Source organism: Lissotriton vulgaris, unplaced genomic scaffold, assembly GCF_964263255.1.
Source record: "Lissotriton vulgaris unplaced genomic scaffold, aLisVul1.2 SCAFFOLD_3657, whole genome shotgun sequence".
NCBI lineage: Eukaryota > Metazoa > Chordata > Amphibia > Caudata > Salamandridae > Lissotriton > Lissotriton vulgaris.
This window is the reverse complement of record NW_028254133.1, coordinates 47501-60431: the sequence shown is the minus strand read 5'-3', so window position 1 is coordinate 60431 and position 12931 is coordinate 47501. Positions and strand designations below refer to the sequence as shown.

Here is a 12931-nt window from a genome sequence, read left to right as displayed (position 1 = left end):
TTCAGTACAAGCAAGCAAACCACTCTGAAAAAAAAAAGCCTACAGCACCTGGTATTCCCAGGCGGTCTCCCATCCAGGTACTAACCAGGCCCGACCCTGCTTAACTTCTGAGATCGGACGAGATCAGGTGCTTTCAGGGTGGTATGGCCGTAGGCTCTAGGAGCACTGGTTTTGGGCCTCTTAGCTTTCTTCGCTCAGCTTCAGTACAAGCAAGCAAACCACTCTGAAAAAAAAAAGCCTACAGCACCTGGTATTCCCAGGCGGTCTCCCATCCAGGTACTAACCAGGCCCGACCCTGCTTAACTTCTGAGATCGGACGAGATCAGGTGCTTTCAGGGTGGTATGGCCGTAGGCTCTAGGAGCACTGGTTTTGGGCCTCTTAGCTTTCTTCGCTCAGCTTCAGTACAAGCAAGCAAACCACTCTGAAAAAAAAAAGCCTACAGCACCTGGTATTCCCAGGCGGTCTCCCATCCAGGTACTAACCAGGCCCGACCCTGCTTAACTTCTGAGATCGGACGAGATCAGGTGCTTTCAGGGTGGTATGGCCGTAGGCTCTAGGAGCACTGGTTTTGGGCCTCTTAGCTTTCTTCGCTCAGCTTCAGTACAAGCAAGCAAACCACTCTGAAAAAAAAAAAGCCTACAGCACCTGGTATTCCCAGGCGGTCTCCCATCCAGGTACTAACCAGGCCCGACCCTGCTTAACTTCTGAGATCGGACGAGATCAGGTGCTTTCAGGGTGGTATGGCCGTAGGCTCTAGGAGCACTGGTTTTGGGCCTCTTAGCTTTCTTCGCTCAGCTTCAGTACAAGCAAGCAAACCACTCTGAAAAAAAAAAGCCTACAGCACCTGGTATTCCCAGGCGGTCTCCCATCCAGGTACTAACCAGGCCCGACCCTGCTTAACTTCTGAGATCGGACGAGATCAGGTGCTTTCAGGGTGGTATGGCCGTAGGCTCTAGGAGCACTGGTTTTGGGCCTCTTAGCTTTCTTCGCTCAGCTTCAGTACAAGCAAGCAAACCACTCTGAAAAAAAAAAAGCCTACAGCACCTGGTATTCCCAGGCGGTCTCCCATCCAGGTACTAACCAGGCCCGACCCTGCTTAACTTCTGAGATCGGACGAGATCAGGTGCTTTCAGGGTGGTATGGCCGTAGGCTCTAGGAGCACTGGTTTTGGGCCTCTTAGCTTTCTTCGCTCAGCTTCAGTACAAGCAAGCAAACCACTCTGAAAAAAAAAAGCCTACAGCACCTGGTATTCCCAGGCGGTCTCCCATCCAGGTACTAACCAGGCCCGACCCTGCTTAACTTCTGAGATCGGACGAGATCAGGTGCTTTCAGGGTGGTATGGCCGTAGGCTCTAGGAGCACTGGTTTTGGGCCTCTTAGCTTTCTTCGCTCAGCTTCAGTACAAGCAAGCAAACCACTCTGAAAAAAAAAGCCTACAGCACCTGGTATTCCCAGGCGGTCTCCCATCCAGGTACTAACCAGGCCCGACCCTGCTTAACTTCTGAGATCGGACGAGATCAGGTGCTTTCAGGGTGGTATGGCCGTAGGCTCTAGGAGCACTGGTTTTGGGCCTCTTAGCTTTCTTCGCTCAGCTTCAGTACAAGCAAGCAAACCACTCTGAAAAAAAAAAGGCCTACAGCACCTGGTATTCCCAGGCGGTCTCCCATCCAGGGTACTAACCAGGCCCGACCCTGCTTAACTTCTGAGATCGGACGAGATCAGGTGCTTTCAGGGTGGTATGGCCGTAGGCTCTAGGAGCACTGGTTTTGGGCCTCTTAGCTTTCTTCGCTCAGCTTCAGTACAAGCAAGCAAACCACTCTGAAAAAAAAAAGCCTACAGCACCTGGTATTCCCAGGCGGTCTCCCATCCAGGTACTAACCAGGCCCGACCCTGCTTAACTTCTGAGATCGGACGAGATCAGGTGCTTTCAGGGTGGTATGGCCGTAGGCTCTAGGAGCACTGGTTTTGGGCCTCTTAGCTTTCTTCGCTCAGCTTCAGTACAAGCAAGCAAACCACTCTGAAAAAAAAAAGCCTACAGCACCTGGTATTCCCAGGCGGTCTCCCATCCAGGTACTAACCAGGCCCGACCCTGCTTAACTTCTGAGATCGGACGAGATCAGGTGCTTTCAGGGTGGTATGGCCGTAGGCTCTAGGAGCACTGGTTTTGGGCCTCTTAGCTTTCTTCGCTCAGCTTCAGTACAAGCAAGCAAACCACTCTGAAAAAAAAAAGCCTACAGCACCTGGTATTCCCAGGCGGTCTCCCATCCAGGTACTAACCAGGCCCGACCCTGCTTAACTTCTGAGATCGGACGAGATCAGGTGCTTTCAGGGTGGTATGGCCGTAGGCTCTAGGAGCACTGGTTTTGGGCCTCTTAGCTTTCTTCGCTCAGCTTCAGTACAAGCAAGCAAACCACTCTGAAAAAAAAAAGCCTACAGCACCTGGTATTCCCAGGCGGTCTCCCATCCAGGTACTAACCAGGCCCGACCCTGCTTAACTTCTGAGATCGGACGAGATCAGGTGCTTTCAGGGTGGTATGGCCGTAGGCTCTAGGAGCACTGGTTTTGGGCCTCTTAGCTTTCTTCGCTCAGCTTCAGTACAAGCAAGCAAACCACTCTGAAAAAAAAAAAGCCTACAGCACCTGGTATTCCCAGGCGGTCTCCCATCCAGGTACTAACCAGGCCCGACCCTGCTTAACTTCTGAGATCGGACGAGATCAGGTGCTTTCAGGGTGGTATGGCCGTAGGCTCTAGGAGCACTGGTTTTGGGCCTCTTAGCTTTCTTCGCTCAGCTTCAGTACAAGCAAGCAAACCACTCTGAAAAAAAAAAGCCTACAGCACCTGGTATTCCCAGGCGGTCTCCCATCCAGGTACTAACCAGGCCCGACCCTGCTTAACTTCTGAGATCGGACGAGATCAGGTGCTTTCAGGGTGGTATGGCCGTAGGCTCTAGGAGCACTGGTTTTGGGCCTCTTAGCTTTCTTCGCTCAGCTTCAGTACAAGCAAGCAAACCACTCTGAAAAAAAAAAGCCTACAGCACCTGGTATTCCCAGGCGGTCTCCCATCCAGGTACTAACCAGGCCCGACCCTGCTTAACTTCTGAGATCGGACGAGATCAGGTGCTTTCAGGGTGGTATGGCCGTAGGCTCTAGGAGCACTGGTTTTGGGCCTCTTAGCTTTCTTCGCTCAGCTTCAGTACAAGCAAGCAAACCACTCTGAAAAAAAAAAGCCTACAGCACCTGGTATTCCCAGGCGGTCTCCCATCCAGGTACTAACCAGGCCCGACCCTGCTTAACTTCTGAGATCGGACGAGATCAGGTGCTTTCAGGGTGGTATGGCCGTAGGCTCTAGGAGCACTGGTTTTGGGCCTCTTAGCTTTCTTCGCTCAGCTTCAGTACAAGCAAGCAAACCACTCTGAAAAAAAAAAGCCTACAGCACCTGGTATTCCCAGGCGGTCTCCCATCCAGGTACTAACCAGGCCCGACCCTGCTTAACTTCTGAGATCGGACGAGATCAGGTGCTTTCAGGGTGGTATGGCCGTAGGCTCTAGGAGCACTGGTTTTGGGCCTCTTAGCTTTCTTCGCTCAGCTTCAGTACAAGCAAGCAAACCACTCTGAAAAAAAAAAGCCTACAGCACCTGGTATTCCCAGGCGGTCTCCCATCCAGGTACTAACCAGGCCCGACCCTGCTTAACTTCTGAGATCGGACGAGATCAGGTGCTTTCAGGGTGGTATGGCCGTAGGCTCTAGGAGCACTGGTTTTGGGCCTCTTAGCTTTCTTCGCTCAGCTTCAGTACAAGCAAGCAAACCACTCTGAAAAAAAAAAGCCTACAGCACCTGGTATTCCCAGGCGGTCTCCCATCCAGGTACTAACCAGGCCCGACCCTGCTTAACTTCTGAGATCGGACGAGATCAGGTGCTTTCAGGGTGGTATGGCCGTAGGCTCTAGGAGCACTGGTTTTGGGCCTCTTAGCTTTCTTCGCTCAGCTTCAGTACAAGCAAGCAAACCACTCTGAAAAAAAAAAGCCTACAGCACCTGGTATTCCCAGGCGGTCTCCCATCCAGGTACTAACCAGGCCCGACCCTGCTTAACTTCTGAGATCGGACGAGATCAGGTGCTTTCAGGGTGGTATGGCCGTAGGCTCTAGGAGCACTGGTTTTGGGCCTCTTAGCTTTCTTCGCTCAGCTTCAGTACAAGCAAGCAAACCACTCTGAAAAAAAAAAGCCTACAGCACCTGGTATTCCCAGGCGGTCTCCCATCCAGGTACTAACCAGGCCCGACCCTGCTTAACTTCTGAGATCGGACGAGATCAGGTGCTTTCAGGGTGGTATGGCCGTAGGCTCTAGGAGCACTGGTTTTGGGCCTCTTAGCTTTCTTCGCTCAGCTTCAGTACAAGCAAGCAAACCACTCTGAAAAAAAAAAGCCTACAGCACCTGGTATTCCCAGGCGGTCTCCCATCCAGGTACTAACCAGGCCCGACCCTGCTTAACTTCTGAGATCGGACGAGATCAGGTGCTTTCAGGGTGGTATGGCCGTAGGCTCTAGGAGCACTGGTTTTGGGCCTCTTAGCTTTCTTCGCTCAGCTTCAGTACAAGCAAGCAAACCACTCTGAAAAAAAAAAGCCTACAGCACCTGGTATTCCCAGGCGGTCTCCCATCCAGGTACTAACCAGGCCCGACCCTGCTTAACTTCTGAGATCGGACGAGATCAGGTGCTTTCAGGGTGGTATGGCCGTAGGCTCTAGGAGCACTGGTTTTGGGCCTCTTAGCTTTCTTCGCTCAGCTTCAGTACAAGCAAGCAAACCACTCTGAAAAAAAAAAGCCTACAGCACCTGGTATTCCCAGGCGGTCTCCCATCCAGGTACTAACCAGGCCCGACCCTGCTTAACTTCTGAGATCGGACGAGATCAGGTGCTTTCAGGGTGGTATGGCCGTAGGCTCTAGGAGCACTGGTTTTGGGCCTCTTAGCTTTCTTCGCTCAGCTTCAGTACAAGCAAGCAAACCACTCTGAAAAAAAAAAGCCTACAGCACCTGGTATTCCCAGGCGGTCTCCCATCCAGGTACTAACCAGGCCCGACCCTGCTTAACTTCTGAGATCGGACGAGATCAGGTGCTTTCAGGGTGGTATGGCCGTAGGCTCTAGGAGCACTGGTTTTGGGCCTCTTAGCTTTCTTCGCTCAGCTTCAGTACAAGCAAGCAAACCACTCTGAAAAAAAAAAGCCTACAGCACCTGGTATTCCCAGGCGGTCTCCCATCCAGGTACTAACCAGGCCCGACCCTGCTTAACTTCTGAGATCGGACGAGATCAGGTGCTTTCAGGGTGGTATGGCCGTAGGCTCTAGGAGCACTGGTTTTGGGCCTCTTAGCTTTCTTCGCTCAGCTTCAGTACAAGCAAGCAAACCACTCTGAAAAAAAAAAGCCTACAGCACCTGGTATTCCCAGGCGGTCTCCCATCCAGGTACTAACCAGGCCCGACCCTGCTTAACTTCTGAGATCGGACGAGATCAGGTGCTTTCAGGGTGGTATGGCCGTAGGCTCTAGGAGCACTGGTTTTGGGCCTCTTAGCTTTCTTCGCTCAGCTTCAGTACAAGCAAGCAAACCACTCTGAAAAAAAAAAGCCTACAGCACCTGGTATTCCCAGGCGGTCTCCCATCCAGGTACTAACCAGGCCCGACCCTGCTTAACTTCTGAGATCGGACGAGATCAGGTGCTTTCAGGGTGGTATGGCCGTAGGCTCTAGGAGCACTGGTTTTGGGCCTCTTAGCTTTCTTCGCTCAGCTTCAGTACAAGCAAGCAAACCACTCTGAAAAAAAAAAGCCTACAGCACCTGGTATTCCCAGGCGGTCTCCCATCCAGGTACTAACCAGGCCCGACCCTGCTTAACTTCTGAGATCGGACGAGATCAGGTGCTTTCAGGGTGGTATGGCCGTAGGCTCTAGGAGCACTGGTTTTGGGCCTCTTAGCTTTCTTCGCTCAGCTTCAGTACAAGCAAGCAAACCACTCTGAAAAAAAAAAGCCTACAGCACCTGGTATTCCCAGGCGGTCTCCCATCCAGGTACTAACCAGGCCCGACCCTGCTTAACTTCTGAGATCGGACGAGATCAGGTGCTTTCAGGGTGGTATGGCCGTAGGCTCTAGGAGCACTGGTTTTGGGCCTCTTAGCTTTCTTCGCTCAGCTTCAGTACAAGCAAGCAAACCACTCTGAAAAAAAAAAGCCTACAGCACCTGGTATTCCCAGGCGGTCTCCCATCCAGGTACTAACCAGGCCCGACCCTGCTTAACTTCTGAGATCGGACGAGATCAGGTGCTTTCAGGGTGGTATGGCCGTAGGCTCTAGGAGCACTGGTTTTGGGCCTCTTAGCTTTCTTCGCTCAGCTTCAGTACAAGCAAGCAAACCACTCTGAAAAAAAAAAGCCTACAGCACCTGGTATTCCCAGGCGGTCTCCCATCCAGGTACTAACCAGGCCCGACCCTGCTTAACTTCTGAGATCGGACGAGATCAGGTGCTTTCAGGGTGGTATGGCCGTAGGCTCTAGGAGCACTGGTTTTGGGCCTCTTAGCTTTCTTCGCTCAGCTTCAGTACAAGCAAGCAAACCACTCTGAAAAAAAAAAGCCTACAGCACCTGGTATTCCCAGGCGGTCTCCCATCCAGGTACTAACCAGGCCCGACCCTGCTTAACTTCTGAGATCGGACGAGATCAGGTGCTTTCAGGGTGGTATGGCCGTAGGCTCTAGGAGCACTGGTTTTGGGCCTCTTAGCTTTCTTCGCTCAGCTTCAGTACAAGCAAGCAAACCACTCTGAAAAAAAAAAGCCTACAGCACCTGGTATTCCCAGGCGGTCTCCCATCCAGGTACTAACCAGGCCCGACCCTGCTTAACTTCTGAGATCGGACGAGATCAGGTGCTTTCAGGGTGGTATGGCCGTAGGCTCTAGGAGCACTGGTTTTGGGCCTCTTAGCTTTCTTCGCTCAGCTTCAGTACAAGCAAGCAAACCACTCTGAAAAAAAAAAGCCTACAGCACCTGGTATTCCCAGGCGGTCTCCCATCCAGGTACTAACCAGGCCCGACCCTGCTTAACTTCTGAGATCGGACGAGATCAGGTGCTTTCAGGGTGGTATGGCCGTAGGCTCTAGGAGCACTGGTTTTGGGCCTCTTAGCTTTCTTCGCTCAGCTTCAGTACAAGCAAGCAAACCACTCTGAAAAAAAAAAGCCTACAGCACCTGGTATTCCCAGGCGGTCTCCCATCCAGGTACTAACCAGGCCCGACCCTGCTTAACTTCTGAGATCGGACGAGATCAGGTGCTTTCAGGGTGGTATGGCCGTAGGCTCTAGGAGCACTGGTTTTGGGCCTCTTAGCTTTCTTCGCTCAGCTTCAGTACAAGCAAGCAAACCACTCTGAAAAAAAAAAGCCTACAGCACCTGGTATTCCCAGGCGGTCTCCCATCCAGGTACTAACCAGGCCCGACCCTGCTTAACTTCTGAGATCGGACGAGATCAGGTGCTTTCAGGGTGGTATGGCCGTAGGCTCTAGGAGCACTGGTTTTGGGCCTCTTAGCTTTCTTCGCTCAGCTTCAGTACAAGCAAGCAAACCACTCTGAAAAAAAAAAGCCTACAGCACCTGGTATTCCCAGGCGGTCTCCCATCCAGGTACTAACCAGGCCCGACCCTGCTTAACTTCTGAGATCGGACGAGATCAGGTGCTTTCAGGGTGGTATGGCCGTAGGCTCTAGGAGCACTGGTTTTGGGCCTCTTAGCTTTCTTCGCTCAGCTTCAGTACAAGCAAGCAAACCACTCTGAAAAAAAAAAGCCTACAGCACCTGGTATTCCCAGGCGGTCTCCCATCCAGGTACTAACCAGGCCCGACCCTGCTTAACTTCTGAGATCGGACGAGATCAGGTGCTTTCAGGGTGGTATGGCCGTAGGCTCTAGGAGCACTGGTTTTGGGCCTCTTAGCTTTCTTCGCTCAGCTTCAGTACAAGCAAGCAAACCACTCTGAAAAAAAAAAGCCTACAGCACCTGGTATTCCCAGGCGGTCTCCCATCCAGGTACTAACCAGGCCCGACCCTGCTTAACTTCTGAGATCGGACGAGATCAGGTGCTTTCAGGGTGGTATGGCCGTAGGCTCTAGGAGCACTGGTTTTGGGCCTCTTAGCTTTCTTCGCTCAGCTTCAGTACAAGCAAGCAAACCACTCTGAAAAAAAAAAGCCTACAGCACCTGGTATTCCCAGGCGGTCTCCCATCCAGGTACTAACCAGGCCCGACCCTGCTTAACTTCTGAGATCGGACGAGATCAGGTGCTTTCAGGGTGGTATGGCCGTAGGCTCTAGGAGCACTGGTTTTGGGCCTCTTAGCTTTCTTCGCTCAGCTTCAGTACAAGCAAGCAAACCACTCTGAAAAAAAAAAGCCTACAGCACCTGGTATTCCCAGGCGGTCTCCCATCCAGGTACTAACCAGGCCCGACCCTGCTTAACTTCTGAGATCGGACGAGATCAGGTGCTTTCAGGGTGGTATGGCCGTAGGCTCTAGGAGCACTGGTTTTGGGCCTCTTAGCTTTCTTCGCTCAGCTTCAGTACAAGCAAGCAAACCACTCTGAAAAAAAAAAGCCTACAGCACCTGGTATTCCCAGGCGGTCTCCCATCCAGGTACTAACCAGGCCCGACCCTGCTTAACTTCTGAGATCGGACGAGATCAGGTGCTTTCAGGGTGGTATGGCCGTAGGCTCTAGGAGCACTGGTTTTGGGCCTCTTAGCTTTCTTCGCTCAGCTTCAGTACAAGCAAGCAAACCACTCTGAAAAAAAAAAGCCTACAGCACCTGGTATTCCCAGGCGGTCTCCCATCCAGGTACTAACCAGGCCCGACCCTGCTTAACTTCTGAGATCGGACGAGATCAGGTGCTTTCAGGGTGGTATGGCCGTAGGCTCTAGGAGCACTGGTTTTGGGCCTCTTAGCTTTCTTCGCTCAGCTTCAGTACAAGCAAGCAAACCACTCTGAAAAAAAAAAGCCTACAGCACCTGGTATTCCCAGGCGGTCTCCCATCCAGGTACTAACCAGGCCCGACCCTGCTTAACTTCTGAGATCGGACGAGATCAGGTGCTTTCAGGGTGGTATGGCCGTAGGCTCTAGGAGCACTGGTTTTGGGCCTCTTAGCTTTCTTCGCTCAGCTTCAGTACAAGCAAGCAAACCACTCTGAAAAAAAAAAGCCTACAGCACCTGGTATTCCCAGGCGGTCTCCCATCCAGGTACTAACCAGGCCCGACCCTGCTTAACTTCTGAGATCGGACGAGATCAGGTGCTTTCAGGGTGGTATGGCCGTAGGCTCTAGGAGCACTGGTTTTGGGCCTCTTAGCTTTCTTCGCTCAGCTTCAGTACAAGCAAGCAAACCACTCTGAAAAAAAAAAGCCTACAGCACCTGGTATTCCCAGGCGGTCTCCCATCCAGGTACTAACCAGGCCCGACCCTGCTTAACTTCTGAGATCGGACGAGATCAGGTGCTTTCAGGGTGGTATGGCCGTAGGCTCTAGGAGCACTGGTTTTGGGCCTCTTAGCTTTCTTCGCTCAGCTTCAGTACAAGCAAGCAAACCACTCTGAAAAAAAAAAGCCTACAGCACCTGGTATTCCCAGGCGGTCTCCCATCCAGGTACTAACCAGGCCCGACCCTGCTTAACTTCTGAGATCGGACGAGATCAGGTGCTTTCAGGGTGGTATGGCCGTAGGCTCTAGGAGCACTGGTTTTGGGCCTCTTAGCTTTCTTCGCTCAGCTTCAGTACAAGCAAGCAAACCACTCTGAAAAAAAAAAGCCTACAGCACCTGGTATTCCCAGGCGGTCTCCCATCCAGGTACTAACCAGGCCCGACCCTGCTTAACTTCTGAGATCGGACGAGATCAGGTGCTTTCAGGGTGGTATGGCCGTAGGCTCTAGGAGCACTGGTTTTGGGCCTCTTAGCTTTCTTCGCTCAGCTTCAGTACAAGCAAGCAAACCACTCTGAAAAAAAAAAGCCTACAGCACCTGGTATTCCCAGGCGGTCTCCCATCCAGGTACTAACCAGGCCCGACCCTGCTTAACTTCTGAGATCGGACGAGATCAGGTGCTTTCAGGGTGGTATGGCCGTAGGCTCTAGGAGCACTGGTTTTGGGCCTCTTAGCTTTCTTCGCTCAGCTTCAGTACAAGCAAGCAAACCACTCTGAAAAAAAAAAGCCTACAGCACCTGGTATTCCCAGGCGGTCTCCCATCCAGGTACTAACCAGGCCCGACCCTGCTTAACTTCTGAGATCGGACGAGATCAGGTGCTTTCAGGGTGGTATGGCCGTAGGCTCTAGGAGCACTGGTTTTGGGCCTCTTAGCTTTCTTCGCTCAGCTTCAGTACAAGCAAGCAAACCACTCTGAAAAAAAAAAGCCTACAGCACCTGGTATTCCCAGGCGGTCTCCCATCCAGGTACTAACCAGGCCCGACCCTGCTTAACTTCTGAGATCGGACGAGATCAGGTGCTTTCAGGGTGGTATGGCCGTAGGCTCTAGGAGCACTGGTTTTGGGCCTCTTAGCTTTCTTCGCTCAGCTTCAGTACAAGCAAGCAAACCACTCTGAAAAAAAAAAGCCTACAGCACCTGGTATTCCCAGGCGGTCTCCCATCCAGGTACTAACCAGGCCCGACCCTGCTTAACTTCTGAGATCGGACGAGATCAGGTGCTTTCAGGGTGGTATGGCCGTAGGCTCTAGGAGCACTGGTTTTGGGCCTCTTAGCTTTCTTCGCTCAGCTTCAGTACAAGCAAGCAAACCACTCTGAAAAAAAAAAGCCTACAGCACCTGGTATTCCCAGGCGGTCTCCCATCCAGGTACTAACCAGGCCCGACCCTGCTTAACTTCTGAGATCGGACGAGATCAGGTGCTTTCAGGGTGGTATGGCCGTAGGCTCTAGGAGCACTGGTTTTGGGCCTCTTAGCTTTCTTCGCTCAGCTTCAGTACAAGCAAGCAAACCACTCTGAAAAAAAAAAGCCTACAGCACCTGGTATTCCCAGGCGGTCTCCCATCCAGGTACTAACCAGGCCCGACCCTGCTTAACTTCTGAGATCGGACGAGATCAGGTGCTTTCAGGGTGGTATGGCCGTAGGCTCTAGGAGCACTGGTTTTGGGCCTCTTAGCTTTCTTCGCTCAGCTTCAGTACAAGCAAGCAAACCACTCTGAAAAAAAAAAGCCTACAGCACCTGGTATTCCCAGGCGGTCTCCCATCCAGGTACTAACCAGGCCCGACCCTGCTTAACTTCTGAGATCGGACGAGATCAGGTGCTTTCAGGGTGGTATGGCCGTAGGCTCTAGGAGCACTGGTTTTGGGCCTCTTAGCTTTCTTCGCTCAGCTTCAGTACAAGCAAGCAAACCACTCTGAAAAAAAAAAGCCTACAGCACCTGGTATTCCCAGGCGGTCTCCCATCCAGGTACTAACCAGGCCCGACCCTGCTTAACTTCTGAGATCGGACGAGATCAGGTGCTTTCAGGGTGGTATGGCCGTAGGCTCTAGGAGCACTGGTTTTGGGCCTCTTAGCTTTCTTCGCTCAGCTTCAGTACAAGCAAGCAAACCACTCTGAAAAAAAAAAGCCTACAGCACCTGGTATTCCCAGGCGGTCTCCCATCCAGGTACTAACCAGGCCCGACCCTGCTTAACTTCTGAGATCGGACGAGATCAGGTGCTTTCAGGGTGGTATGGCCGTAGGCTCTAGGAGCACTGGTTTTGGGCCTCTTAGCTTTCTTCGCTCAGCTTCAGTACAAGCAAGCAAACCACTCTGAAAAAAAAAAGCCTACAGCACCTGGTATTCCCAGGCGGTCTCCCATCCAGGTACTAACCAGGCCCGACCCTGCTTAACTTCTGAGATCGGCGAGATCAGGTGCTTTCAGGGTGGTATGGCCGTAGGCTCTAGGAGCACTGGTTTTGGGCCTCTTAGCTTTCTTCGCTCAGCTTCAGTACAAGCAAGCAAACCACTCTGAAAAAAAAAAGCCTACAGCACCTGGTATTCCCAGGCGGTCTCCCATCCAGGTACTAACCAGGCCCGACCCTGCTTAACTTCTGAGATCGGACGAGATCAGGTGCTTTCAGGGTGGTATGGCCGTAGGCTCTAGGAGCACTGGTTTTGGGCCTCTTAGCTTTCTTCGCTCAGCTTCAGTACAAGCAAGCAAACCACTCTGAAAAAAAAAAGCCTACAGCACCTGGTATTCCCAGGCGGTCTCCCATCCAGGTACTAACCAGGCCCGACCCTGCTTAACTTCTGAGATCGGACGAGATCAGGTGCTTTCAGGGTGGTATGGCCGTAGGCTCTAGGAGCACTGGTTTTGGGCCTCTTAGCTTTCTTCGCTCAGCTTCAGTACAAGCAAGCAAACCACTCTGAAAAAAAAAAGCCTACAGCACCTGGTATTCCCAGGCGGTCTCCCATCCAGGTACTAACCAGGCCCGACCCTGCTTAACTTCTGAGATCGGACGAGATCAGGTGCTTTCAGGGTGGTATGGCCGTAGGCTCTAGGAGCACTGGTTTTGGGCCTCTTAGCTTTCTTCGCTCAGCTTCAGTACAAGCAAGCAAACCACTCTGAAAAAAAAAAGCCTACAGCACCTGGTATTCCCAGGCGGTCTCCCATCCAGGTACTAACCAGGCCCGACCCTGCTTAACTTCTGAGATCGGACGAGATCAGGTGCTTTCAGGGTGGTATGGCCGTAGGCTCTAGGAGCACTGGTTTTGGGCCTCTTAGCTTTCTTCGCTCAGCTTCAGTACAAGCAAGCAAACCACTCTGAAAAAAAAACAGCACCTGGTATTCCCAGGCGGTCTCCCATCCAGGTACTAACCAGGCCCGACCCTGCTTAACTTCTGAGATCGGACGAGATCAGGTGCTTTCAGGGTGGTATGGCCGTAGGCTCTAGGAGCACTGGTTTTGGGCCTCTTAGCTTTCTTCGCTCAG

The 12931-nt window shown here is 52.3% G+C and overlaps 65 non-coding genes across 65 annotated transcripts; all 65 read right to left on the bottom strand.

Annotated features, from left to right (window-relative positions):
• Nucleotides 1-36: 36 nt before the first annotated feature.
• Nucleotides 37-155, bottom strand: LOC147659924 (5S ribosomal RNA). Its single transcript, XR_015306820.1, has one exon. It is a non-coding gene; the product is annotated as a 5S ribosomal RNA (ribosomal RNA).
• An 80-nt stretch (nucleotides 156-235) lies between these two features.
• On the bottom strand, nucleotides 236-354 carry LOC147659923 (5S ribosomal RNA). The gene has a single exon (XR_015306819.1). It is a non-coding gene; the product is annotated as a 5S ribosomal RNA (ribosomal RNA).
• Nucleotides 355-434: 80 nt separating this feature from the next.
• Nucleotides 435-553, bottom strand: LOC147659922 (5S ribosomal RNA). The gene has a single exon (XR_015306818.1). It is a non-coding gene; the product is annotated as a 5S ribosomal RNA (ribosomal RNA).
• Nucleotides 554-634: 81 nt separating this feature from the next.
• Nucleotides 635-753, bottom strand: LOC147659921 (5S ribosomal RNA). Its single transcript, XR_015306816.1, has one exon. It is a non-coding gene; the product is annotated as a 5S ribosomal RNA (ribosomal RNA).
• An 80-nt stretch (nucleotides 754-833) lies between these two features.
• Nucleotides 834-952, bottom strand: LOC147659920 (5S ribosomal RNA). The gene has a single exon (XR_015306815.1). It is a non-coding gene; the product is annotated as a 5S ribosomal RNA (ribosomal RNA).
• An 81-nt stretch (nucleotides 953-1033) lies between these two features.
• LOC147659919 (5S ribosomal RNA) lies at nucleotides 1034-1152 on the bottom strand. Its single transcript, XR_015306814.1, has one exon. It is a non-coding gene; the product is annotated as a 5S ribosomal RNA (ribosomal RNA).
• Nucleotides 1153-1232: 80 nt separating this feature from the next.
• On the bottom strand, nucleotides 1233-1351 carry LOC147659918 (5S ribosomal RNA). The gene has a single exon (XR_015306813.1). It is a non-coding gene; the product is annotated as a 5S ribosomal RNA (ribosomal RNA).
• A 79-nt stretch (nucleotides 1352-1430) lies between these two features.
• LOC147659917 (5S ribosomal RNA) lies at nucleotides 1431-1549 on the bottom strand. Its single transcript, XR_015306812.1, has one exon. It is a non-coding gene; the product is annotated as a 5S ribosomal RNA (ribosomal RNA).
• Nucleotides 1550-1630: 81 nt separating this feature from the next.
• Nucleotides 1631-1750, bottom strand: LOC147659916 (5S ribosomal RNA). Its single transcript, XR_015306693.1, has one exon. It is a non-coding gene; the product is annotated as a 5S ribosomal RNA (ribosomal RNA).
• Nucleotides 1751-1830: 80 nt separating this feature from the next.
• LOC147659915 (5S ribosomal RNA) lies at nucleotides 1831-1949 on the bottom strand. The gene has a single exon (XR_015306811.1). It is a non-coding gene; the product is annotated as a 5S ribosomal RNA (ribosomal RNA).
• Nucleotides 1950-2029: 80 nt separating this feature from the next.
• LOC147659914 (5S ribosomal RNA) lies at nucleotides 2030-2148 on the bottom strand. The gene has a single exon (XR_015306810.1). It is a non-coding gene; the product is annotated as a 5S ribosomal RNA (ribosomal RNA).
• An 80-nt stretch (nucleotides 2149-2228) lies between these two features.
• Nucleotides 2229-2347, bottom strand: LOC147659913 (5S ribosomal RNA). The gene has a single exon (XR_015306809.1). It is a non-coding gene; the product is annotated as a 5S ribosomal RNA (ribosomal RNA).
• An 80-nt stretch (nucleotides 2348-2427) lies between these two features.
• On the bottom strand, nucleotides 2428-2546 carry LOC147659912 (5S ribosomal RNA). Its single transcript, XR_015306808.1, has one exon. It is a non-coding gene; the product is annotated as a 5S ribosomal RNA (ribosomal RNA).
• Nucleotides 2547-2627: 81 nt separating this feature from the next.
• On the bottom strand, nucleotides 2628-2746 carry LOC147659911 (5S ribosomal RNA). Its single transcript, XR_015306807.1, has one exon. It is a non-coding gene; the product is annotated as a 5S ribosomal RNA (ribosomal RNA).
• An 80-nt stretch (nucleotides 2747-2826) lies between these two features.
• On the bottom strand, nucleotides 2827-2945 carry LOC147659910 (5S ribosomal RNA). Its single transcript, XR_015306805.1, has one exon. It is a non-coding gene; the product is annotated as a 5S ribosomal RNA (ribosomal RNA).
• An 80-nt stretch (nucleotides 2946-3025) lies between these two features.
• LOC147659909 (5S ribosomal RNA) lies at nucleotides 3026-3144 on the bottom strand. The gene has a single exon (XR_015306804.1). It is a non-coding gene; the product is annotated as a 5S ribosomal RNA (ribosomal RNA).
• Nucleotides 3145-3224: 80 nt separating this feature from the next.
• On the bottom strand, nucleotides 3225-3343 carry LOC147659908 (5S ribosomal RNA). Its single transcript, XR_015306803.1, has one exon. It is a non-coding gene; the product is annotated as a 5S ribosomal RNA (ribosomal RNA).
• An 80-nt stretch (nucleotides 3344-3423) lies between these two features.
• On the bottom strand, nucleotides 3424-3542 carry LOC147659907 (5S ribosomal RNA). Its single transcript, XR_015306802.1, has one exon. It is a non-coding gene; the product is annotated as a 5S ribosomal RNA (ribosomal RNA).
• An 80-nt stretch (nucleotides 3543-3622) lies between these two features.
• Nucleotides 3623-3741, bottom strand: LOC147659906 (5S ribosomal RNA). Its single transcript, XR_015306801.1, has one exon. It is a non-coding gene; the product is annotated as a 5S ribosomal RNA (ribosomal RNA).
• Nucleotides 3742-3821: 80 nt separating this feature from the next.
• LOC147659905 (5S ribosomal RNA) lies at nucleotides 3822-3940 on the bottom strand. Its single transcript, XR_015306799.1, has one exon. It is a non-coding gene; the product is annotated as a 5S ribosomal RNA (ribosomal RNA).
• Nucleotides 3941-4020: 80 nt separating this feature from the next.
• On the bottom strand, nucleotides 4021-4139 carry LOC147659904 (5S ribosomal RNA). The gene has a single exon (XR_015306798.1). It is a non-coding gene; the product is annotated as a 5S ribosomal RNA (ribosomal RNA).
• Nucleotides 4140-4219: 80 nt separating this feature from the next.
• On the bottom strand, nucleotides 4220-4338 carry LOC147659903 (5S ribosomal RNA). Its single transcript, XR_015306797.1, has one exon. It is a non-coding gene; the product is annotated as a 5S ribosomal RNA (ribosomal RNA).
• An 80-nt stretch (nucleotides 4339-4418) lies between these two features.
• Nucleotides 4419-4537, bottom strand: LOC147659902 (5S ribosomal RNA). Its single transcript, XR_015306796.1, has one exon. It is a non-coding gene; the product is annotated as a 5S ribosomal RNA (ribosomal RNA).
• An 80-nt stretch (nucleotides 4538-4617) lies between these two features.
• On the bottom strand, nucleotides 4618-4736 carry LOC147659901 (5S ribosomal RNA). The gene has a single exon (XR_015306795.1). It is a non-coding gene; the product is annotated as a 5S ribosomal RNA (ribosomal RNA).
• Nucleotides 4737-4816: 80 nt separating this feature from the next.
• Nucleotides 4817-4935, bottom strand: LOC147659900 (5S ribosomal RNA). Its single transcript, XR_015306793.1, has one exon. It is a non-coding gene; the product is annotated as a 5S ribosomal RNA (ribosomal RNA).
• An 80-nt stretch (nucleotides 4936-5015) lies between these two features.
• Nucleotides 5016-5134, bottom strand: LOC147659899 (5S ribosomal RNA). Its single transcript, XR_015306792.1, has one exon. It is a non-coding gene; the product is annotated as a 5S ribosomal RNA (ribosomal RNA).
• An 80-nt stretch (nucleotides 5135-5214) lies between these two features.
• Nucleotides 5215-5333, bottom strand: LOC147659898 (5S ribosomal RNA). Its single transcript, XR_015306791.1, has one exon. It is a non-coding gene; the product is annotated as a 5S ribosomal RNA (ribosomal RNA).
• Nucleotides 5334-5413: 80 nt separating this feature from the next.
• On the bottom strand, nucleotides 5414-5532 carry LOC147659897 (5S ribosomal RNA). Its single transcript, XR_015306790.1, has one exon. It is a non-coding gene; the product is annotated as a 5S ribosomal RNA (ribosomal RNA).
• Nucleotides 5533-5612: 80 nt separating this feature from the next.
• Nucleotides 5613-5731, bottom strand: LOC147659896 (5S ribosomal RNA). Its single transcript, XR_015306789.1, has one exon. It is a non-coding gene; the product is annotated as a 5S ribosomal RNA (ribosomal RNA).
• Nucleotides 5732-5811: 80 nt separating this feature from the next.
• Nucleotides 5812-5930, bottom strand: LOC147659895 (5S ribosomal RNA). Its single transcript, XR_015306788.1, has one exon. It is a non-coding gene; the product is annotated as a 5S ribosomal RNA (ribosomal RNA).
• An 80-nt stretch (nucleotides 5931-6010) lies between these two features.
• On the bottom strand, nucleotides 6011-6129 carry LOC147659894 (5S ribosomal RNA). Its single transcript, XR_015306787.1, has one exon. It is a non-coding gene; the product is annotated as a 5S ribosomal RNA (ribosomal RNA).
• An 80-nt stretch (nucleotides 6130-6209) lies between these two features.
• On the bottom strand, nucleotides 6210-6328 carry LOC147659893 (5S ribosomal RNA). The gene has a single exon (XR_015306786.1). It is a non-coding gene; the product is annotated as a 5S ribosomal RNA (ribosomal RNA).
• An 80-nt stretch (nucleotides 6329-6408) lies between these two features.
• Nucleotides 6409-6527, bottom strand: LOC147659892 (5S ribosomal RNA). Its single transcript, XR_015306785.1, has one exon. It is a non-coding gene; the product is annotated as a 5S ribosomal RNA (ribosomal RNA).
• Nucleotides 6528-6607: 80 nt separating this feature from the next.
• LOC147659891 (5S ribosomal RNA) lies at nucleotides 6608-6726 on the bottom strand. The gene has a single exon (XR_015306784.1). It is a non-coding gene; the product is annotated as a 5S ribosomal RNA (ribosomal RNA).
• An 80-nt stretch (nucleotides 6727-6806) lies between these two features.
• Nucleotides 6807-6925, bottom strand: LOC147659890 (5S ribosomal RNA). Its single transcript, XR_015306782.1, has one exon. It is a non-coding gene; the product is annotated as a 5S ribosomal RNA (ribosomal RNA).
• Nucleotides 6926-7005: 80 nt separating this feature from the next.
• LOC147659889 (5S ribosomal RNA) lies at nucleotides 7006-7124 on the bottom strand. The gene has a single exon (XR_015306781.1). It is a non-coding gene; the product is annotated as a 5S ribosomal RNA (ribosomal RNA).
• An 80-nt stretch (nucleotides 7125-7204) lies between these two features.
• LOC147659888 (5S ribosomal RNA) lies at nucleotides 7205-7323 on the bottom strand. Its single transcript, XR_015306780.1, has one exon. It is a non-coding gene; the product is annotated as a 5S ribosomal RNA (ribosomal RNA).
• An 80-nt stretch (nucleotides 7324-7403) lies between these two features.
• On the bottom strand, nucleotides 7404-7522 carry LOC147659887 (5S ribosomal RNA). Its single transcript, XR_015306779.1, has one exon. It is a non-coding gene; the product is annotated as a 5S ribosomal RNA (ribosomal RNA).
• Nucleotides 7523-7602: 80 nt separating this feature from the next.
• Nucleotides 7603-7721, bottom strand: LOC147659886 (5S ribosomal RNA). Its single transcript, XR_015306778.1, has one exon. It is a non-coding gene; the product is annotated as a 5S ribosomal RNA (ribosomal RNA).
• Nucleotides 7722-7801: 80 nt separating this feature from the next.
• Nucleotides 7802-7920, bottom strand: LOC147659885 (5S ribosomal RNA). Its single transcript, XR_015306777.1, has one exon. It is a non-coding gene; the product is annotated as a 5S ribosomal RNA (ribosomal RNA).
• An 80-nt stretch (nucleotides 7921-8000) lies between these two features.
• On the bottom strand, nucleotides 8001-8119 carry LOC147659884 (5S ribosomal RNA). The gene has a single exon (XR_015306776.1). It is a non-coding gene; the product is annotated as a 5S ribosomal RNA (ribosomal RNA).
• Nucleotides 8120-8199: 80 nt separating this feature from the next.
• Nucleotides 8200-8318, bottom strand: LOC147659883 (5S ribosomal RNA). Its single transcript, XR_015306775.1, has one exon. It is a non-coding gene; the product is annotated as a 5S ribosomal RNA (ribosomal RNA).
• Nucleotides 8319-8398: 80 nt separating this feature from the next.
• LOC147659882 (5S ribosomal RNA) lies at nucleotides 8399-8517 on the bottom strand. The gene has a single exon (XR_015306774.1). It is a non-coding gene; the product is annotated as a 5S ribosomal RNA (ribosomal RNA).
• An 80-nt stretch (nucleotides 8518-8597) lies between these two features.
• On the bottom strand, nucleotides 8598-8716 carry LOC147659881 (5S ribosomal RNA). The gene has a single exon (XR_015306773.1). It is a non-coding gene; the product is annotated as a 5S ribosomal RNA (ribosomal RNA).
• An 80-nt stretch (nucleotides 8717-8796) lies between these two features.
• On the bottom strand, nucleotides 8797-8915 carry LOC147659880 (5S ribosomal RNA). The gene has a single exon (XR_015306771.1). It is a non-coding gene; the product is annotated as a 5S ribosomal RNA (ribosomal RNA).
• Nucleotides 8916-8995: 80 nt separating this feature from the next.
• Nucleotides 8996-9114, bottom strand: LOC147659879 (5S ribosomal RNA). Its single transcript, XR_015306770.1, has one exon. It is a non-coding gene; the product is annotated as a 5S ribosomal RNA (ribosomal RNA).
• Nucleotides 9115-9194: 80 nt separating this feature from the next.
• Nucleotides 9195-9313, bottom strand: LOC147659878 (5S ribosomal RNA). Its single transcript, XR_015306769.1, has one exon. It is a non-coding gene; the product is annotated as a 5S ribosomal RNA (ribosomal RNA).
• An 80-nt stretch (nucleotides 9314-9393) lies between these two features.
• On the bottom strand, nucleotides 9394-9512 carry LOC147659877 (5S ribosomal RNA). Its single transcript, XR_015306768.1, has one exon. It is a non-coding gene; the product is annotated as a 5S ribosomal RNA (ribosomal RNA).
• An 80-nt stretch (nucleotides 9513-9592) lies between these two features.
• On the bottom strand, nucleotides 9593-9711 carry LOC147659876 (5S ribosomal RNA). The gene has a single exon (XR_015306767.1). It is a non-coding gene; the product is annotated as a 5S ribosomal RNA (ribosomal RNA).
• An 80-nt stretch (nucleotides 9712-9791) lies between these two features.
• Nucleotides 9792-9910, bottom strand: LOC147659875 (5S ribosomal RNA). The gene has a single exon (XR_015306766.1). It is a non-coding gene; the product is annotated as a 5S ribosomal RNA (ribosomal RNA).
• Nucleotides 9911-9990: 80 nt separating this feature from the next.
• Nucleotides 9991-10109, bottom strand: LOC147659874 (5S ribosomal RNA). The gene has a single exon (XR_015306765.1). It is a non-coding gene; the product is annotated as a 5S ribosomal RNA (ribosomal RNA).
• Nucleotides 10110-10189: 80 nt separating this feature from the next.
• LOC147659873 (5S ribosomal RNA) lies at nucleotides 10190-10308 on the bottom strand. Its single transcript, XR_015306764.1, has one exon. It is a non-coding gene; the product is annotated as a 5S ribosomal RNA (ribosomal RNA).
• Nucleotides 10309-10388: 80 nt separating this feature from the next.
• Nucleotides 10389-10507, bottom strand: LOC147659872 (5S ribosomal RNA). The gene has a single exon (XR_015306763.1). It is a non-coding gene; the product is annotated as a 5S ribosomal RNA (ribosomal RNA).
• An 80-nt stretch (nucleotides 10508-10587) lies between these two features.
• LOC147659871 (5S ribosomal RNA) lies at nucleotides 10588-10706 on the bottom strand. Its single transcript, XR_015306762.1, has one exon. It is a non-coding gene; the product is annotated as a 5S ribosomal RNA (ribosomal RNA).
• An 80-nt stretch (nucleotides 10707-10786) lies between these two features.
• On the bottom strand, nucleotides 10787-10905 carry LOC147659870 (5S ribosomal RNA). The gene has a single exon (XR_015306760.1). It is a non-coding gene; the product is annotated as a 5S ribosomal RNA (ribosomal RNA).
• Nucleotides 10906-10985: 80 nt separating this feature from the next.
• LOC147659869 (5S ribosomal RNA) lies at nucleotides 10986-11104 on the bottom strand. Its single transcript, XR_015306759.1, has one exon. It is a non-coding gene; the product is annotated as a 5S ribosomal RNA (ribosomal RNA).
• Nucleotides 11105-11184: 80 nt separating this feature from the next.
• On the bottom strand, nucleotides 11185-11303 carry LOC147659868 (5S ribosomal RNA). Its single transcript, XR_015306758.1, has one exon. It is a non-coding gene; the product is annotated as a 5S ribosomal RNA (ribosomal RNA).
• An 80-nt stretch (nucleotides 11304-11383) lies between these two features.
• LOC147659867 (5S ribosomal RNA) lies at nucleotides 11384-11502 on the bottom strand. Its single transcript, XR_015306757.1, has one exon. It is a non-coding gene; the product is annotated as a 5S ribosomal RNA (ribosomal RNA).
• An 80-nt stretch (nucleotides 11503-11582) lies between these two features.
• Nucleotides 11583-11701, bottom strand: LOC147659866 (5S ribosomal RNA). Its single transcript, XR_015306756.1, has one exon. It is a non-coding gene; the product is annotated as a 5S ribosomal RNA (ribosomal RNA).
• Nucleotides 11702-11781: 80 nt separating this feature from the next.
• LOC147659865 (5S ribosomal RNA) lies at nucleotides 11782-11899 on the bottom strand. Its single transcript, XR_015306708.1, has one exon. It is a non-coding gene; the product is annotated as a 5S ribosomal RNA (ribosomal RNA).
• An 80-nt stretch (nucleotides 11900-11979) lies between these two features.
• Nucleotides 11980-12098, bottom strand: LOC147659864 (5S ribosomal RNA). Its single transcript, XR_015306755.1, has one exon. It is a non-coding gene; the product is annotated as a 5S ribosomal RNA (ribosomal RNA).
• An 80-nt stretch (nucleotides 12099-12178) lies between these two features.
• On the bottom strand, nucleotides 12179-12297 carry LOC147659863 (5S ribosomal RNA). Its single transcript, XR_015306754.1, has one exon. It is a non-coding gene; the product is annotated as a 5S ribosomal RNA (ribosomal RNA).
• An 80-nt stretch (nucleotides 12298-12377) lies between these two features.
• LOC147659862 (5S ribosomal RNA) lies at nucleotides 12378-12496 on the bottom strand. Its single transcript, XR_015306753.1, has one exon. It is a non-coding gene; the product is annotated as a 5S ribosomal RNA (ribosomal RNA).
• Nucleotides 12497-12576: 80 nt separating this feature from the next.
• LOC147659861 (5S ribosomal RNA) lies at nucleotides 12577-12695 on the bottom strand. The gene has a single exon (XR_015306752.1). It is a non-coding gene; the product is annotated as a 5S ribosomal RNA (ribosomal RNA).
• A 74-nt stretch (nucleotides 12696-12769) lies between these two features.
• On the bottom strand, nucleotides 12770-12888 carry LOC147659860 (5S ribosomal RNA). The gene has a single exon (XR_015306734.1). It is a non-coding gene; the product is annotated as a 5S ribosomal RNA (ribosomal RNA).
• Between the last annotated feature and the right edge of the window lie 43 nt (nucleotides 12889-12931).